Genomic DNA, 19,980 nt, shown 5'->3' with positions numbered 1-19,980 from the left:
ATAGTCAGAAATAAAGAAGATGTTTTCAGTCAACAATTAAGACTGAGAACAAAAAGTAGGCACCACCATTACACACAACACCTGGCTTCTAGGTCAACCTTTCAGGTATGCTAACATCCTGAAGAGACTGCAGGCTGAAGGGCATTGGAAGTCAGCCTCCTCAGTGCCCACTTATTAACATCTCTCAGGCCTTGACTGGTGGGCAGAGAGGAATCCCAGTATATGTAAATTCCAATGTATCATCCATCCCAAAGCATGATCAAGCTGTGTGTGTGTGTGTGTGTGTGTGTGTGTGTGTGTGTGACAGAATCTCTCTTTCACACAGACACACACACACACACACACACACACATAGTATTTTGTATGTATGCCAAAGTGGCTGACAGAAAATGAAATCTGCATGAGATACTCATTTAAAGCACTACAAAACTCCATGGAGCTCCTGGGGCAGAATGGTGGCTTGCACAGTCCAGAAAATAACCATTAAAAACACCGGACACTGTAAAAAGAATGTGCAGTTTCATAGCAACCAATAAAATCTCCATATAAACAGAGGTGTTAAAACAATACACCACTGAAGTTTATTTCGTTCTGCCATTTTCTTTTAAAAACTAAAACATGCTCCAATTGAATGCTGCAATCTATCAGTAATTATCATCCGCCCAGCACTAATCCCTCTTGGCTGCTTCACCTCAGCCCCTCCCCTCACACACATTCATTCATGTTCCTTTCAAAGGTACACACAAAAACAAGCAAACAAAAACATGAGCAGACCTCTGATTTTTCCTCTATTATCTAAAGGAGGCAGCAAAACAAAGAGCTTAAGATTAATTTTGATGTGTGCTGCTATTTCTGAGGCATAAGCAGTTAGACCCTAGCCCTGACCTCATTCTCAAAAAGCTGCAAAGAGAAGGGGTGTGGCCAGAACCCAGGAGAAGGGCCTCTTCTCCATTCATAAACAGCTGATTTAAGACTAATCCCTGTCCATTTGGCTCCCTGTGTATGTATCTGTGAATGCTGAGCATCTGTCAGAGCTGGCTAAAGCCACTGTTGCAGAAAAGGATAGGAAAGAAGTCCTTGCAAATGGCATCTACATCATTCTGTAAGGAACTTGAAATCTATGACCCCTGCAATGGCCGTGATTTCCCAGCATCCAATGGGCAACATAGCTGATAATAATTTGCTCCAGCTGCCTCCACTTGGAGTCTGTGATGGGGACTAATGTGTTCCTTATTTAAGCAAATCAACCAGTGACAGGAAGAGGGCAGGAATCTTGCTGCCCTCTGAAGATGAAAACTCAAATATCAGCATCTCTCTGATAGGGTAAGAGAGGGAAGAAATCCAGGAGGGAAATGACCTCCACAGCTCCCTGGCACTGAAGATTTTGTTGAATGGACCTGCTCTTGGGTCCACATGTTCAGCTGGAAGGTCTCCTCTCAATGAGGTACAGGATAGGCAAACTGCCTTACAATGCACTGTGAAATGCTCCCTGGGGAGATGATCTGCTGCTCAGTGTTAAGGTAACTGTACATTTAGTCTTGAAACTTGCTAAATGCCTCTTTATCATGTCAGGCTCAATCACATTGTCAGCCCAGATCCAGGTGCTGCAGAAAACACATCAACCCTTCGGATGTGGTCATGAAAACAGAATTTCCATCAGAGACTTGTCTTCTCTAGGACCCTAGCAAAGCCACCTTAGAAGTGTCAGTTTATTCTCTTTATCTCTCTAACAAATCCCCATTGTCTAAGAACTCGAAGTCTGAAAAAAACAAAATGGTTAGATTTTAGTCTATCTGGTAATGGTATTATAGAGTGCCCCAAATAGTAATCTAAGTATTTGACATATGCCAAGAAAAACAGAAGGTGGAAGGCCACTCAGAGTCATAAAATATACTTTTTTTTTAAGACAAGGGTCTTGCTCTGTCACCCAGGCTCAACTGCAGTGGCACAATCTCAGCTCACTGCAACCACTGCCTCCTGTTCAAGCAATTCTCCTGCCTCAGCCTCCTGAGTAGCTGGGACTACAGGTGCCTGCCACCACACCTGGCTAATTTTTTGTAGTTTTAGTAGAGACGGGGTTCCACTATGTTGGCCAGGCTGGTCTCAGACTCCTGACCTCAAGTGAACTGACTGCCTCAGCCTCCCCAAGTGTTGGGATTACAGGAGTGAACCACTGTACCTGGCTAAATATACTCTTTTTTATAGTCATTCATACATAGATTAATCCCATGCTATTATGCAATTAGTGATAAATCATATAGTACAGCTTTAGCCAATATAAAATGAACTATTGCCTAGATGGATCATTAGTAACCGGGTAAGGGTAGGAAAAGCAGGTGTCTTGTTTCAGCAGCCTCTCCTTTCCCAAAATGTCCTTCCTTTCTATATAGTACAGCTACTCTAATATCTGTCCAGGAAGGGCTGGGCCACTGGGAATCCTTTTGCAAGCTTCTGTAGTTTCAGGGACAAGGAGGACAGAAGCCCAAGGGACATGGTAAAATTAGGCCAAGGAAAGCACAGTACCCCAGAAAGCAAAGCATCCCTGCCCTCCAGCAGCTAAGCTGTTACAATAAGGCAATAACCAAGCATGTAACAAAGCACTGTCCCACACAAGGGCTTGGGGGCAGCAGTCTGATACATAGATAATTTGAGCATTGCCTCTAGGGCACTTCTGCTAACTTGCTCGAGAGCCTGTCCTCTTACTAAACTTGCCATCTGTCCAAGCTCAATGAATCACCTCAGCAACCTTGGAAGATATGAATTGCCACCTTCTCAGATTTACTGAAGACACCCATATGCTGTGTGGTAATATCGAGTACTCCATGTACCAGATTCCTAAAAACAAAAGCAATTTGATAATTGTCATTGGAACAATGGTGCTTTGAGTCATCTATTTTCAAAACTCAAGATCAAACAAGACATGTGTTTGCATAAAAGAATCCCAGGAACACACAAACATGGTTAATTTTTTATTTAAAGGGCAGGGCGCAGTGGCTCACGTCTGTAATTCTAGCACTTTGGGAGGCCATGGCAGGCGGATCACTTGAGGCCAGGAGTTTGAGGCCAGCCTATCCAACACAGTGAAACCTTGGCTCTAACAAAAAATACAAAAATTAGCATTTGTGGTGGATGAGCCTGTAGTCCCAGCTACTTGGGAAGTTGAGGCAGGAAAATTGCTTGAACCCTGAAGGCAGAGGTTGCAGTGAACCAAGAGCATGATACTGCATTCCAGCCTAAGCAACAGAGTGAGACTCTGTCTCAAAAAAAAAAAAAAAAAAAAAGTCTGTCTAACACCTGATGCAAAGGAGGAGCCTGGTGCTAAATGGGGACGAGAGAGGGGAAGTCCACAGCCACCTCCCTGGATGAAAATCCTGGCGGGCCCTGAAGATCTTTCAAATGTCTGACAAAGTTCATGAAAATGGAAAATAGTACAGCCAAGCATAGAGTGTTTCCCCCTCAGGTGATGCAGCACTTCAGAAAAAAAGGCAGATTCGGTGACGTGAGTATAGAGGTGACTGAGTCAGGAAAGCTGGCTTTTAGAGATGTTCCCTGTTCTAACCTGGATTAGAGGCGCTGGGATTAAGCCCATGTGCTTTCAGGGGGTGTGTGAGGCTTCATGGCCCTGGGAGACCGATTTAGAGCCAAGGCTCACAAAGGTGGCTCCCACCAGAATCCAGTCATCTGAGGAGTTTTCCTTCCAAAGCAGAGACCAGGACCAGCGAATCATGAGCTGGGGGAGGGGAAGGCTGGGCACCTCTTTTTAACAAGCTCCTTCAGTAAATCTGACATGTGGCCAAGAATGGGAGTCACTGAATTAAAGCCATTAGGAGAAACCACTTAGCTCAAGTCAGAGATTAATTTACAAATGTCGCCTTAACAATTAGCCCATTAGAACATATGTATGAGGCCTGCAGGCTTAGAGAATCGTGCTAGGAGTACTAGAAAAAGTACAGAGAGGAGGATGAATTCATTCTCTCCTGAGCAGGTCTTACACATTCTTCTAAGCTCACAGCAGAACAAATGACCCTAATTAATGATCTTGCATGTTTGATCAGGGTTTAGACAGGTACTGACAGCAGAGATCCTTCTCAGCAAATGGACAATTTTCTATATATGATCACAAAGACATATGACTTTTTAAATTGAAGTATATAATTTATATATAATAAAATCCACTATATTATAAAATACTCTTTGGGAGGCCAAGGCAGGAAAATCGCTTGAGCCCAGGAGTTCAAGACCAGCCTGGGCAAGATAGCGAGACCCTATCTCTACAAAAATCTTAAAAAGGAAAAATTAGCCAGGCGTGCTAGCACATGCCTATATCCAAGCCACTACAGAGGCTAAGGAAGGAGGATCGCTTGAGCCTGGGAGGTTGAAGCTGCAGTTAAGCTGTGATCAAACCACTGCACTCAACCTGGTTGACAAAGCAAGACCTTGTCTCACACACACAAAAAAAGAAAAAAATAGGTGCAAGTACTTCCAAGGCAAAACAATCCAGTGACATTTTGTTTTTGAGAGATAACATCATTCCAACATCTAAATTATAATGTTTTTGGCCTGGTGAATTTATTAATAACAATGCCAACACACACTTATTGAATGCCTATGAACAAGGGCGTTCAATAAATGCACTCTCTCAGAGTGAGAAAGAGAAATGCAAAGCTAAAATAGCTCAGTCAGGCCTGCCCTTTTCCCTCAAGGAACATGGAATCTAGAAGTTTAAATTACTCAGGAGTCCCTTCTGAATGTAAGAAATGCTACACATATCAAAAGTCACCTCCAGGAGGTCAAGGAAGGATCAGATCAGGCAGAGAAGCAACCCCACTCTCATTTCAGACTCCCAAAGTGGAAGGGGGAGAGAAAGGGAGAAATGGAAAACCAAGGAAGAAGAAAGAATTTTTGACATTCCAAGTCCATCTGGCTGTAGGAAAGGACAGACACCAGTGACAAAGTTTGACTGGGTCCCCACCCAAATCTCATCTTGAATTATAGCTCTCACAATTTCATGTGTTGCCGAAGGGACCTGGTGGGAGGTAATTGAATCATGGGGGCAGGTCTTTCCTATGCTGTTCCTGTGATAGTAAATAAGTTTCACAAGAGCCAATGGTTTTATAAAGGAGAGTTTCCCTGCACAAGCTCTCTCTTCCTGCCACCATGTAAGATATGACTTGCTCCTCCTTGCTTTCCACCATGATTGTGAGGCCTCAGCAGCCCTATGGAACTGTGAGTCCATTAAACTTCTTTTTTCTTTAAAAATTACAGTCTTGGGTATGTCTTTATCAGCAGTGTGAAAACGGACTAATACAACCAGGCACACAGGATGAGTGATATAGGGAAGGAAGAGTACAGGACACAGAAGACCTGGGTGTGAATCTCCACTCTGCCCGTATAAGCAACATGCTCTTAAGCATGTCATTTAATCCCTCTGGGACTCAATTTCCCAATCTGTGAAATAATGAGATTGAAACAGATGATTATTAGATGGAGGACCTTGGTAGAAACTACAAACTTTTGGCTTGAAAAGGCAGCCCTCATTTAGGCTAACCGTAAACCATGGACGCATAAGTCTGATTCAACATACTGACAATATGCCTGTCCCTAAATCTGTTTGCAAGAGGCTTGTTTCCTAAGATCACAAGAGTAAACTCCATGGACACTCAGATTCATAGTTTGTGTTTCCGAAAGCACAACTGCTCATGTGGAATGTCATCCCACAAAACTAACATGAACAAGACATAGAAGGGCCGCTGATCAGCTCTCTCCTGAGTCTGAATCTCATTTCTGCCATCACTACAGAATATTGAGTGGTGGTCTGACCCATTCCCTCCCTCTCCTTGCCTCTGTGAGTCTTTGAAAGTCCATGCTTTTGCAGGCTTTACCCCTCCAGAAGCTCAGACTGAGTCTCAGAGTTTTCCTAAGGGAAAAAGAAAAGGATTGTTTTCTCTTTACAGTTTAGCAAGTATAGTCAATATTATTTTATCATTCCTAAGTCATGAACAGTTCTCAATAGAGGAAGATATAGGCCAGGTGCGGTGGCTCATACCTGTAATCCTAGCACTTTGTGAGGCCAAGGTGGGTGGATCACTTGAGGTCAGGAGTTCAAGACCAGCCTGGCCAATATGGTGAAGCCCCAACTCTACTAAAAATATAAAAATTAGCCAGGTGTGGTGGCATATGCCTATAATCCCAGCTACTCAGTTGGCTGAGGCGGAATAATCACTTGAACCCAGGAAGCGGAGGTTTCAGTGAGCCGAGATAGCACCACCGCACTCCAGCCTGGGCAACAGAGCAAGATTCTGTCTCAAAAAACAAAACAAAACAAAAACATATACTTTTTGCCACCAAAACAGGATTTTTTGTTATCACACATTTAAAAAGATCTATAATACTCTGCATAGCCATTTAATTAATCATCCACAGCTTCCCTAAATTCCTAACCTAGCATTCTGAAACATTACATTTGACTCATGGAAGTACATGCACAAAAATGCTGTAAATTGATTCACTGGAAACCAAGACTCCAAACAACAGATTAAGCAGAGATGTATTCAAGATGAAAGAAAGGAAGAAGAAAGAGGGGATTTGTAGTTGGTATTTGGAATTATAGCATTAAAAGAAAATGCATGGAATTGCCAGATAAAAGTAAAACTGGTTTGTTCACATGTAAGGAAGCCCAGTAAAAATATCCATGGTTTTATAGGTATTAGGATCTGCTGCTTCCAAAAATGCAATACAATGAAGCCATACTCAGTGTGCAATGGATTGAATTCTTAGGACACACATGTCAGTTGAAGAGGGTCCCTCCTTAAATCACCTCAAATGACTTCCATAGCTTTTGGTATGAAGAAAAACAATCCCCGACAGAGTCCACAAGGCTCTGGCCTTTTCCTTCTCTCTGGCTTTATCTCACATGCTTCCCCATCTAGCCTCCAGGTACCTAACTTGCAGTTCTTCTCATTCACCATTTGCCTCCTCCCACCCCAACCACCACAGAGCCTTCCCACAAGCACGTCCCTCCTCCCAGAAGCCTCCCCTCCTCCTGTAGGATGCCCATTCTCCAGAAATCAGCTCTACTGTCACTTCCCTACCCGTAGTTATATTGTTTTTTACAGCAGTTAGCAAAGCAGCAATTTTACATTTCTTTGTGTAATCATTTTGATCAATGGCTCTGCTCTTTCCTTTGCTGGATGGCAAGTTCTATGAAGGCAGGGTGTGTGTCCATTTTTAGTTATCACTACATTCTAAGAAGCTAGCAAAGTGTCTTCATCAGTATTTTTTAAATGAATAAATACGTGGAGAAAAGGCTGGAGAATGAGTTTGAAGACTGAGTGCAGTGGAAGCAAAAGACAGGTGTGAGAACATGGATTACCCTCATTGAGTGAAACCCTGAAGTTTATAGTCTGGAATAAAGGTGAGATGCAGTTCCAGGTGATGGCAGGATCCAGGGGACCCCCGGTGAAAGTTGAGCAGGAAGAAGAGCGTCACGGTGGTCAAGGTTGAGGGTCTGAGACACAGACAGGGATAGCAATGACAGTCCCGCACATAGACTCAAAGGGGATGGTGGGAACCGAGGTTGAGGTCAGAACCATCACTGAATAGGGGTAGAGGCCTGAAACTAGGTGGGTGACAGCATCAGGAAGGACAGACAGAGGAAGGATTTAGTCAGATGGCAGAAGCTGGCAGAAAACAGGTTTCTACAAGAACAGAAGGATAGTGAAGGGCCAAAGTGTCTAGCACTCCTGGGTTATAAAGATGGTTGGGCACAGTGGCTCACACCTGTAATCCCAGCACTTTGGGAAGCCAAGGCAGGTGGATCACCTGAGGTCAGGAGTTCAAGACCATCCTGGGCAACATGGTGAAAACCCATCTCTATTGAAAGTACAAAAATTAGCTGGGCATGGTGCTTCACACCTCTAGTCCCAGCTACTGGAAGGCTGAGGCAGGAGAATCTCTTGAACTCCAGTGGTGGAGGTGGCAGAGAGCCACTGCACTGCAGCCTAGGCAACAGAATGAGATCCTGATCAAAAAAAAAAAAATAAACAGAAAAGAAAAAAGAAACGGCAACCTCAAGAGAGACAGAGAGAGAAGTGAGGGAAACAACTACACCTCTAGGAAAAATAGATTCAACCGAGGTGGCAAATATAGGGAGGATTATGTGAAGAATTAGAGAATTCAGATTTGAATCAGGACTAAGAATCTGGGAAAACAGATATCATGAGAAAGTGAGATGGATAGGTATAAAATAATGCAAATACCAACATATCAATAATAAATAAATATATTTGTGTGGATTTGTATGCTCACAGGCAAACACACAGCAAGGGGCACAGAGACACACTGTGACTCCTCTAATCACAAAGAGCAGGTCTCTGTCAGTATGTATTAACCACCTGCGGGTCTCTATCAGTATTTATTAACCACCTGCATGCCCCCCAGCAGTTTATCTCTGTCCATTTTCAAATCACGTCACTTCAAAATGACTATAAATACAAATGAAGCCCTGGAAAACAACAGGACTCCCTCTTACTATAAGTTTACTATAATTCATGCATCCATCAGTATACAGACAAAATTAAGTGCAATTGTGGACTTTTTTTGAGAGGGCAGAAGAAAATTTTACTCATGCGGATAGACACAGAGGATCTGAATTCTCATTTTTTAATGCTCCCTAAAGAAGACTCTGGAACACGATTACTACGAGCCAATTGCCCAATCTCTTCCCTTCTGAGGGTTTCCTGTAACATAACTATAGGGCCAGAATCATGTGAACTTCTAGAGGTTCGTGTTCCCCAAACACTGCAGAGGTTGTGGTATCCTACATCTTGGATTTTGTTGATGATGCTCACCTCATTTCACCCAAATTAAAAAATACAGAAAAGTTCAAATTGTTCCTCCTAAGGTGTCATTTATTGTAACTGAAATGAGGGGAAGCAACTGTAACAGGAAGTCAGGAAACTTTCCCTAAAACCTGTATCCTTCCTGGGTGTCAAGGTTTACTGACACTGAAACGTTACATCATTGCATCATAAAACTTAAAAGGTTGCTTTCTGCATAATTTTACCAATGACATTAAAACCGAAGCACTGGCAAGCATGATAAAATCTTCCATTTGAGGTCTAAAGTTTGAAAGACCTTTCCTGTCCAATTATTGAAAAACCTAGGCGGAAAAGTTCCATCTGCTGGTGGAGCGCTCAAGTTTTTCGATAATGAGCTTTTTAAGAAATTGTCTGGCTTAAGTGCATGTAGATTTGGCCAACTGGATTTTTAATTTAATTAGGTTTATGAGATGAGAGATCTTCTGTAGTGTACTCAGGTCAGAAGTTGCCACTCACTGTCACCAAGGACTGAATTTGTGGCCATCTTTGCCCTACTTCTCAAACCTTGCCAGTTCTTTAATTATATTAAAGGCAAAACTGGAATTTAAAGCTGGGACTCAAACAAATACTTATACACCCATGTTCATATAAGTATTGCTTCCAGCCAAAAGGTGGAAGCAACCCAAGTGGCCATGGACAGATGAATGGATAAACAAAATGTGGCCTCTCCATACAACGGAATATTATTTAGCCTTAATAAAGAAGGAAATTCTGTTCCATGCTACAACACAAACGGACCTTGAAGACATTATGCTAAGTGAAATAAGCTATATGCAAATGGACAAATATTATGTGAATTTACCTATATGAGGTACCTACAGTAGTCATATTCATTGAGACAAAAAATAGAATGATGGTTCCTTGGAGGTGGGGGAGAGGGAGAAGTGGGGAATTATTGTTTTTGGGGAATTATTGTTTAATAGGTACAGAGTTTCTGTTTTGCAAGATGAAAAGAGTTCTGGATATGGATGGTGATGTGGTTTAGATGCTTTGTCTCCTCCAAATATCCTGTCGAAACATGACCCCTAGTGTTGGAGGTGAGCCCTGGTGGGAGATGTTTGGGTCGTGGGAGTGCATCCCTCATGAATGGGTTGGTGCCCTTTCAGTGGTAATGAGTTAGTGAGAGAGATGATTGTTTAAAAGAGTCTGGGACTCCCTACTTCTTTCTTGTCCCCTTGCTCTTGCTCCCTCTCTTGCCATGTGATACACCAGCTCCCCCTTTTCCTTCCACCATGACTGTAAGCTTCCTGAAGTCCTCACCAGAAGCCAAGCCGATGTGGGTGCCATACTTGCACAGCCTGCAGAACCACAAGCCAAGATAAACCTCTTTCTTTATAAATTACCCAGCCTCAGATATTCCTTTATGGCAATGCAAATAACTAGCACAGATAGTGATGATGATTGCACAACAATGTGAACGTACTGCCACTGAACTGCACCTTTACAAATGGCTGAAATGGTAAAACTTACATATATTGTACTGCAATTTACAAAATGGAAGGAAAATTCTAAGAACCCACAAGTAGAATTCAGAAGCATATGTACATTTAAAAACTCAAACATTATAACTGTCCCACAGGAATACTGGCATCTATCAGTTCAATGGCAGTGGGTATCTCCAAGAAACTTTTATTATATGCAAGTGTCTCTTGCCTCTCTAGATCATTGATTTTACCCATTAGAAAGTTGGAACGCCTCCTTTTATTTCTAGAATCTACCCCCATGTAGCCATAAAGATGTTATGTGTGTCCCACCTTTCCCTTGCACTGCACTCTAGTCTACAGCCGATGCCCAAAGCTGGCTATGAATTTCTTAGAGATCTTATTTTGTCTTTTGGTAACTGTAGCTAAAGTCAAACATATAATTAGGAACTTTAAAGAGTGTTCTCTTGATCCTATAACCACTTTACAAACACTCAACAATTTCCTCTGGAAGATAATGAAACAGACAGAGGGCATCTGGTCTCTAAGTCTAAACCTCAAGGCCAAGTTCGTTCATAGCTCTTCAGTGGGTTAACGGAACACTGAAAGCACCCCTAGAAATAACATAAAATTTTCATCTTTCACAGCAAGGATTTTGCCACCAAGGTCTTGCTTTTTAAAAGGATTATTAGTACACTCCAGAAAGCAATTCCATCAAAGTTCCTTAGTGGTCAAAATTGCTAAATAACCATTCAGCTGATAATATGACACCAACATCGGCTGTGCAGGTGCATGCTCACATTCCAGGCACCAAACACGTCACCCTCCCTTTTCTCCTCCACAGAACTGACTCTGACCATAACAACGGGCTGTGCTTGCTAAGGATAATACTAGTATGCCTCTTTGTTAAGATTTCCAAGTGGACTGAAATTCAGGTCTCCAAAGAGAAAGCCATAACCTGTCTATTTCTGACATCTCTCCTTCCTGCCCTTACCTCAGAAAAAAAAAAAGATGGTATTTTTCTATTTACAATTGAATTCTTACAGACAAACTACCTTTCCTGAATGAAGTAGAAAGTTTCACAAGATAGCATCCCTCATGCTCATAAATTCCCACTCCTACAATCTGGAAAATTGGAAGGCAGAGTCAGTAGCACAAACCTCTGCATGTGTACTCGTGCTAGTTTTGAAAGCCTGGCCCACAGCCCCTGAATCCACCTTGCTTCCTGCAACGGTCTCACAATTTTCCCTCTCACGCAGTGAGGACCTCGTGCTAATAGCACCTCTGTGCCCACTCCAGCACAGGGGACGTGGAGCTCTGGCTCACTGGAGATAGGCAGTCAGAAAACCACATTTTCCACATGTGTGGGGCATTTGTTGAGAACGTGCACGTGACTTCCAAAACCAAAGCAACCAAGGGTCATGAGTCTGCTGTATACCAAGTTCAGGGGATGTGAACGTGGTCAGGTAACCCAAGATTTCCTCCCCTTTCAGTCTCACACTTACTTTGCAAACAAAAGAGGAGTGGAGTCTGTCTGTGGAATGTCACTTGTTATCTTCTCAAGGTCATTTTTGAAAAGGAAGAGCATGTGTATGATGTTCAGATATGCTTTATACTTCAGCAGACCAGGTACACCAGGTACACAGTGAAAGTACTGGCAAGACAAGGGCCAGAAAATGCACAAAGATCCTTTATTTCACAGTCTTAAGAGCTTTGAAATAGTTGTCAGGAAGAAATCAGAATTGAGGAGGGCTTCCTTAAGCTTATTGCATAGTCTTTCCATGTGGTCAAATTTTTATGTGAGGAGGACCTTCATCCTTTCGGGGCTTAGGGACTCTTGTCATAACCGGCCTGCATATTTCGGCACAGCACCAGCCTCATCACCAAATTCTATCCCTCATCCACTCCATTACAAGATCTTTACGTGCAAGAAATAAATTTCTCTGAACCTCCCACACCAGCCTACATTCATTCATTCTTTCTTTCATTCATTCAGTGCATACAGTTGCTAAGTATGCACTATAGGTTCAGAGTTGACATGGCAGGGGACAAAATGCTGAAGAAGAATCCACTATTTTATGGAACTTGAACTCTAGTTTTCATTCTTGAGCAAAGCAGGATGCCAGAAGCCAGATGATATGCATAGCATCAAAAGGGTTTTGTTTTTGTTTTCTGAGATTGTGCACTCTGTTGTCCAGGCTGCAGTGCACAATATCATCTTACTACAACCTCCACCTGTAATCCCAGGTCCTGTCTCAGCCTCCTGAGTGTCTGGGATTACAGGTGTGCACCACCATGCCCAGCTAATATTTGTATTTTTAGTGGAGACCATGCTGGCCAGGTTGGTCTTGAACTCTTGACCTCAGATGATCCACCTGCCTCAGCCTCCCAAGGTGCTGGGACTACAGGCATGAGCCACTGTGCCCTGCCAGAATGTGCATTTCTAACAAGTTTCAGGTGATGCTGATGCTGCTGGTTCAGAGACCACATATTGAAAATCACTGCTTTTAACCTTATTTATAAAAGATAAGAAGTTTACTCTTTCAAGATATTCTTTTTCTTTGAACATGGATATAAAAATATTTTAAACTGTTTAAGTTTAGGTATGTGCCATTTGGACAAAATGTCTTTAATATATCTATAAAAATATACTTTGATGACTTCCAAAGGGGAGAAAACTGGCTGGAACTCTTTATATTGAATTATTATCCAAAATCATTTTCAGTGTCTAGTTCAATAGGCTGGAATATGCCAGCAAGCTGTTTCGTTTTTAATTAATTAAAGTTGAAATACTGTCTCCATTGAGAATTATCTCATTTAACCATGATGCCATGGCTGCTTAAAAAAAAAAACAAAAAAAACACTTAAAACCTTCACTTCAAATACATACGATTAGTCCAGGCACTGTGGCTCACGCCTGTAATCCCAGCACTTAGGGAGGCCAAGACCAGTGGTTCACTTCAGCTTGGGAATACGAGACCAGCCTGGGCAACATGGCAAAACCCCGTATCTACAAAAAATACAAAAATTAGCCAGGGGCAGTGGTGTGCGCCTGTAATCCCTGCCAGTCAGGAGGCTGAGGCAAGAGAATCACTTGAGCCCAGAAGGCGGAGGTTGCAGTGAGCTGAGATCGCACCATTGCACTCCAGCCTGGGCAATAGGAGTAAAGTCCTGTCTAAAAAAAAAAAAAAAAACTCATAGACTTAGATTTCTGAAGACATGCTTCCACACAGAATCATAAAACTTGTAAAGGTGTGGCTGAAGAGGCTTTGGTTTCCAAAGAAAGCATTCAGAAAGTACCACAAATGAAAAATAGGAGTTCATCAATATACTGTTTCCTTTATCATTAGAAAGAAATAGTGGTAAAAAAGAAGAACGTGCACGTGACTTCCAAAACCAAAGCAACCAAGGGTCATGAGTCTGTCTGTTTTTCCCAGCCATATTTAAGACTTAGGGAGGACAGAACAGCTCCCTTTGTTCAGGTTCCACCCTCTGAAAGAACTTTTTGACAATAATATGACCTCTCTTGTGTGCTGTGTGCCAGCCACACTTCATAAGAATGCTGGTCAGCTTGGCACACCCTCTCCAGCATCACCTATGTTTGTCATTTGAAGTTGCCATGCTAGATTTTATTTTAAATGACATTTCAAGTGCGTAGGGTGGCTGAGTGGTTTAAGTCTTGATTGTTTCTGTCTTTTCTTCTATTGAATAATCAATCCATTCAGGCACAGAAAGGTCAACTTAGTCTTCCCTAATTACCCTGAATTTGCTACTCAGCCCAGGAACCTCCTGAAAGACCTGCATGATACTTTAAACAAAGCACTTCTTATTCTTTATCGTAGTTGTGAGTTTTCTTCTGAGATTCTTGCCTGTGATCTCCTCCTTGAGAATGGGAAGAGTAGCAATCATGGCTGTGTCCCCACCATTCACTCATACATTTATTCATTCAACATACATTTAGTAAATGACTGCAGTATACCAAGCTTCATGCTAGGCCTGAATATACAGCAGAGAACCAAAGAGCCACAGCCCTTGCCTTCATGAAACTTACAGTCTGAAGTAGGGACGGACACTCAACAAATGACCCCACCAATGAGTAAAAATTGCACATGAATAGGAGGACCCTGCAGAGAAGGGGCAATGAGCTTTACAAGCTGTGGGGTCTAGAAGTGTCCCATGGAAGAAGGATGAGAAGGAGTGAACAAGATGAAGACTAACATTGCTCTCACAGAACCCAGTGCATCTAAAGCTCCTTAATGCTTCCCCCATGGATGCTTGTTGAGTGTCTCAATGGACCTAGGCAGTGTTCTGCATTCCACACGACAGGCTGGGGAGAAACTCTGTGTGGAGCAAGCTATGAAGTCCCACTGAATTCAATCGAAGGAGGGTCCACTGTCTTCAAAAAAGGAAGAGACAGCTCAATTCTAAAGGTGGAGCAACTGAGGCCCAGAGAGCTTATATGCCCTGTATAAGAGGCAGAGCTTAGTCTCAAATCCAGGTCCAACTCCCTGTCTTTGTTCTTTTAACCCATGACCCCAAACCTCCTTCCTGAATTGGTGGGTATAAGGCCTCCCATCTCTCAGAAACTTCTACTATACTCCCCTTTGTGAGACTCTGTGGCATCTCACCAGCTTTCCCAAGTTCTTAGGTGAAATGGCATCAAGGCACGAAGGTTTTCTTGGATGGCTGTGATGGCTGCACCCCCCAGAAATGGGTTCACAATGGGTAAGCATTGGCCCCACTCGTTTTCCCAAACCATAGTAACTCTCTCTTTCTCTCCAAGAACAATTTTAAGTTGCCTGCATCACTGTACACATTATTAGCATATTTTCCAATCTCATATCAGAAAAGTCTTCTAATGAATCCCAATCTAACATGACAATCATCCAACAATAGAATGAGCTGCTGCATGTGGCATTGAGCTTTCAGTCCCTGGGGACATTTAAGTCGACATAGGAGATCACCTGCCAAAAATACCATAAAAGGAATTCCCTGTTATATCAGAATGCTGACTGATTTCTGATGGCATTTTAATAAGCCAAGAATAGATGCTTCTCGTCAGTAGATGGTGCCAAGTCAATATGCCCAAGGAGACTTTACTTCCCAGTTTGCTTAATGTCCTGGAATAATTATTAAGAGCACCTCCTTTTCACTCTCAAAAGTGCCCTAAGTAGATGCTGAAGAATAGGGTTATACACTTTAAGTTGCACTTGGGCTCTTGGAGAGAGGCCTAACATATCCTGACACACTGGCTGCCAAACATTCAGGAGAAAATGGGGAAGCACAGTTGAGAATCTGCAGTGCTCCTGTGGCCACTCTGAGAGTTTCTAGTTCTCTGTTTAATAACCTCATATATCTGATATACCAGCAGGTGAAAGACAATGGCTAACCCTCCACAGTTCTGTGCCTACACACAGGCACATCCATACTAAAACACACACACACACACGCACACAGAGATGCTCATGCTGTTCACATAGGATAGGAGATTCTCCAAGAGAAGCCAGTAGCCTTTCCATGCTGCTAGTGGTCCGCTGATGAATGGGTGCTGTTTTAAGGCCTTGTCTGGCGTTGAACACGATTAAGAAATTGCTGGAGATGATGGGGACTGATGTACTGTGATTAAGTTACTGGAGGCTGACAAGGATGAAAACAGGGATCTCTAGATTTCACATCAAAAGCAGTCCATGAAATCCAGCTCCTCAGACCATGGGAAGCGGCGTCCACAGGCTTCGGGCGCAATCGAACACAACCTTCTCAAGATCGCTTCCTGGTAAAAAGAGTAGCCCAGCCTCTGATCCCACACTGAACTCTAACTTGTGGGGTTTGAGTGTGTCATATGCTCTCTGTACTCAAATAATAAAGCAGGGAGCAGTGGGCGCCCATTGCTATGGGTACTTTTCTAATGCCGAATAGACTGGCTTTATTTTGGCAGAGAGGGTGGCTCTGCACTGCTACTTGAGGGTCCACAGTGATTTAATGAACACACGTCTCAGTAGTGACTGAACAAAAGAGTCTCGAGAAGACACTGCACCAATGCAAAGAAACACAATCCAAACATCTTGTGGCAGAAGTCCCAGCAGTCCCCAGCCTGGGAAGGCCTGGCCAAACCTTGATATAAGCTGCTTTCCCACTGCAGGGGGGCAGAGTCCCCATCCTGGATGACTAAGTGAAACACTGCCCCTGTTCTGGCTTGAGGAGTTGGTGGTAACTCCTTGTCATCACTTCAGGGGCTTATCCACAAAAGCGCTCCCTAAGAGCCTGAAATTTCACCGTTAGAGATTACTTCCTTTCCATTTTACCTTAACTCTCTTTCTTGGCCTTCTTAAAAAAGCACAAGCAATAAGGAGGAAATCCTTACTAAGTTGTTAATGATTTCACAGGGTGATGTCGAAATGGCAGCCTATCGAATATCCACTCAGCCTGTTGGTTACAAGTGTATTTTCAAATATTCTGATTCCAAAGGTCTGATGAACGCCTTAGAACTCTGCATTTTCAACAGGCACCCTGCTCTGTTGAGAATGAGGTTCCAATTCTCATTCTGCTGTTCCAGGCTAGGGATGCTCAGAAGTGTCCTGAGTGACATGGAAAAGAAGCACAAGAGTTAAGGGTTAGGACAGCATAACCAGAACACTTCATAGACACGTGGTCTTGAGCAGATCACTCTCTAAGGCTCAGTTCCTGCCTCCGATAGAGGAGCTGAAGACAAGCATCTACCACAAAGAGTTGTAAGGATTCAGTAAGTTAATACATTTGTACAGCACTCAAAACAATGCCTAGCACATAGCAAGTGCTCTAGAAGTAAGTGGTAAATAAATCCCCAGTTCGATGGCTGCCGATTGGGCACTGGACACTCTGATTACTGGAGGATGCAAAGAACATCTCTCGCTGTGAACAGCTACCAGCCTTCTGGCTGCCAATATTATGCATTGATTCACCTGAGCCTTACCTGATGCAACACACCACAGCCCCACACCCTGGGGGAAGAAAGAACTCAGATAGTCTGAAATGTTCTAGATGTCTGTCCCTTTCCTATCCTTCAAACCATATCTGCCTGGTCCTTCAAGGTGAGGACAGAATGCCACCCCTCGTGCAGGTTCTTTCTCCTTATTCAGGTCTGAGTCCAGGCCAGCTCTTCTTACAAGGCCGTTCCAGACTATCCTTTCTAAAGCCATGACTGAGTTGTGAGTGTGTACATGCAGTTAGGTGCACATAGCACTGGCCTGTCCCCTCACACGCTTTCATTTCCTTCATTGCTTATCATTCCCTGAAATCACATTGTTGACTTACTTCTTTCTTGTCTATGTTTGCCTAACCTCAAAAGAAGATAAAATATGTAAGGACCGAGACCTGGTCTGTTCGATCCTTGCTGTATCTCCAGCACCCAGTTGAGTACCTAGAATACAGTACATGCTTTATAGACAATTGTTGCATGAATGAATGAATGAACACCCTCCTTAAAGTATAGGTTCCTATTCCCCTCTGCTATCTATTCCAAAGCACTTCCCATCTTTCATATTTTAAAGGCACTCAATTCCATAATACTCGATACATACAGTGAACTATTTTTGTGTATACGTCTTATCTCCCCAACTAGACAATAAGCCCCTTGATGGTGTGTCTTGAATGTGTGTCCCTCCTGTGGTCCTCTTGCATCCTCAATGAATACCTGTTGATGAGTGACTGGGAAGACTAAAGCACAGATCCTAAATTAATTTTCTTTGTCACACATAGTAGACTATTTCTACAAATCGTAATTTTAAAAATGAAGTAAATATATATATATATATATATGAATCTATGTGTATTATGTTTTTCATCCTAATTAAATGAAGCTATTTTTGCAACTTTTTTCCAGTCCAAGAGTAAAAGTGTAAAGAATAATGCTAAATGTTAGATCATTAAGTTGGTTTTCTTTAATTACATGGCAGTGTTTCAAAAAGGCTTTGAGTCATCTTTAAGATTCCTTGCCAGGGGTACAGCACACTACATTTAAAATGGTACTTATCTTAGTAAACACATTTCTATTGCAAATGATTTGTTACAATAAAGCAATCCCTTGGCAAAGAGCTGCCATTTCTTCTAAACCCCCCATTAAGACATGGAAATATAACCACCAGAGAAGAGAAAGCTTAAAAAGCTTCCTTTATCAGAAGTTACCAGGATACATTTCCTAAAGCAGAAGCATCTATTCATCTACCCTTTTCTCTGATTTCAAAACCTGTAGCACTTACGTTTTGTAAATATCTTCTATAAAGTAGCTATAAATAAGTCCTCAAAACTTACTGTAAAGTAAGCTATAGAGGTAAATATACATTAATCTTTCTCTCTTTCTCTCTCTCTCTCTCTCTCTCTCTCTCTCTCTCTCTCTCATTCTCTTTCCTCCTGTCTCTCTCTTATTCTCCCTTTGTTTCTGTATTTCTAAAACAAAAATCAGTAGGTTGGTCACAAGCAAATACAAATTCAGTTTCTACCAGAAAGCTGAGTTCTTGAGCTTAAGCATACAGACCAATCATTTGAAGGCAAAAAAATCCAGCAAAGGCTAAATTATTTTCTGAAGTACTGATTACATTACATGAAGAGCTTACTATGATAAGCTATTATATTTGCAAGATGAATTGAATACACATTCAGCCAACTCATCTATTCCTAGAGAAACACAGATAAAAATTTTATAGCAACCTGAAAAGGTTTGTGAAATGGATATAAAAGAGATCAATACTATAAGATTTTCATGTCAAATTGAAACAAGAGAAAATATGGTCCAAAACAAGGTCTCGATTTTCAATGAAAAGGAAAAGAAGAGATAATTGGTGAGCAGAGGAGAGGACAATCCTTCAGGCAGGAGTGGCTGCGGAAGGAGCTGGTAGAAGTGTAGTTAAGCTAGAAACGAACCATGGATAGAATTTGGAGGGTGGAAAGCAGTCCACCTGTAATTTCATTTATTCCACACATTTGTTGATCTCTTACCATATGCTGGGCACCATTCCCAGCACAAGGGATATCACAGAGAACACGTGACAAAGACCCCTTATTCCGCTGATATTCTAGTTTGGAAGGCACCACTTCTAGAAATTCGTTATGAAAGAGTAAGCACCCTTTTATGTGTACATGCACATACATGGAAGGGAGGGATTCAGGTTTTTGTTTTCTACCGCCCTTCTCTTAAGCCTGGAAGGTTTTCCTGTGTGCTAATGGCTAGCATTCCTCTTAGCTTTGTGGAGACTGGCCTTGCAAACAGGAGTTTCGTCTCTTCCCTCTTGCCATTGTTTACCATGGGAATGCAGTTAAGGACCATGACAAATCATAAAAGATTTCTCCTAACTCCTTCAAGTGTGACTATCCTGAGTATAGCCTGCAGGTATGGCCAGCCAGAACCACACACTATTTATAGACGTAACACACAGGCGGAATTAGTCATGTATCATACATGAATAAAATGCAAGCTTCCTCCAGACCTTGGATCCTAAACAAATCCCCTCTCCTTCCTCAAACTTTCCAAAGAAGGGCAGCAAGGATGCCCCACCCTGTTCTTCCTACGGAGGTGTTTACTTAGGATCCTCCTCGTCCCCTAATCAAGGAAACTACACAACAACTGAGCTAATAATCTAAATGGTGCTACTGAGAAACAAAGCCATTTTCCTTGTTAAAAATGTGCTTGCCACCCTATCCATTTATCT

At 42.4% G+C, this 19,980-nt stretch overlaps 1 protein-coding gene across 49 annotated transcripts in view; it reads right to left on the bottom strand.

Moving 5' to 3' along the window:
• The window catches only part of KCNMA1 (potassium calcium-activated channel subfamily M alpha 1), a 767,226-nt gene that overhangs the window by 382,662 nt on the left and 364,584 nt on the right, over positions 1–19,980 (bottom strand). The window lies entirely within an intron of this gene.

The sequence above is a fragment of the Callithrix jacchus genome, chromosome 12 (genome assembly GCF_049354715.1).
Source record: "Callithrix jacchus isolate 240 chromosome 12, calJac240_pri, whole genome shotgun sequence".
Lineage (NCBI taxonomy): Eukaryota > Metazoa > Chordata > Mammalia > Primates > Cebidae > Callithrix > Callithrix jacchus.
The sequence above is the reverse complement of the archived record's forward strand: the minus strand, read 5'-3'. Positions and strand labels throughout refer to the sequence as shown.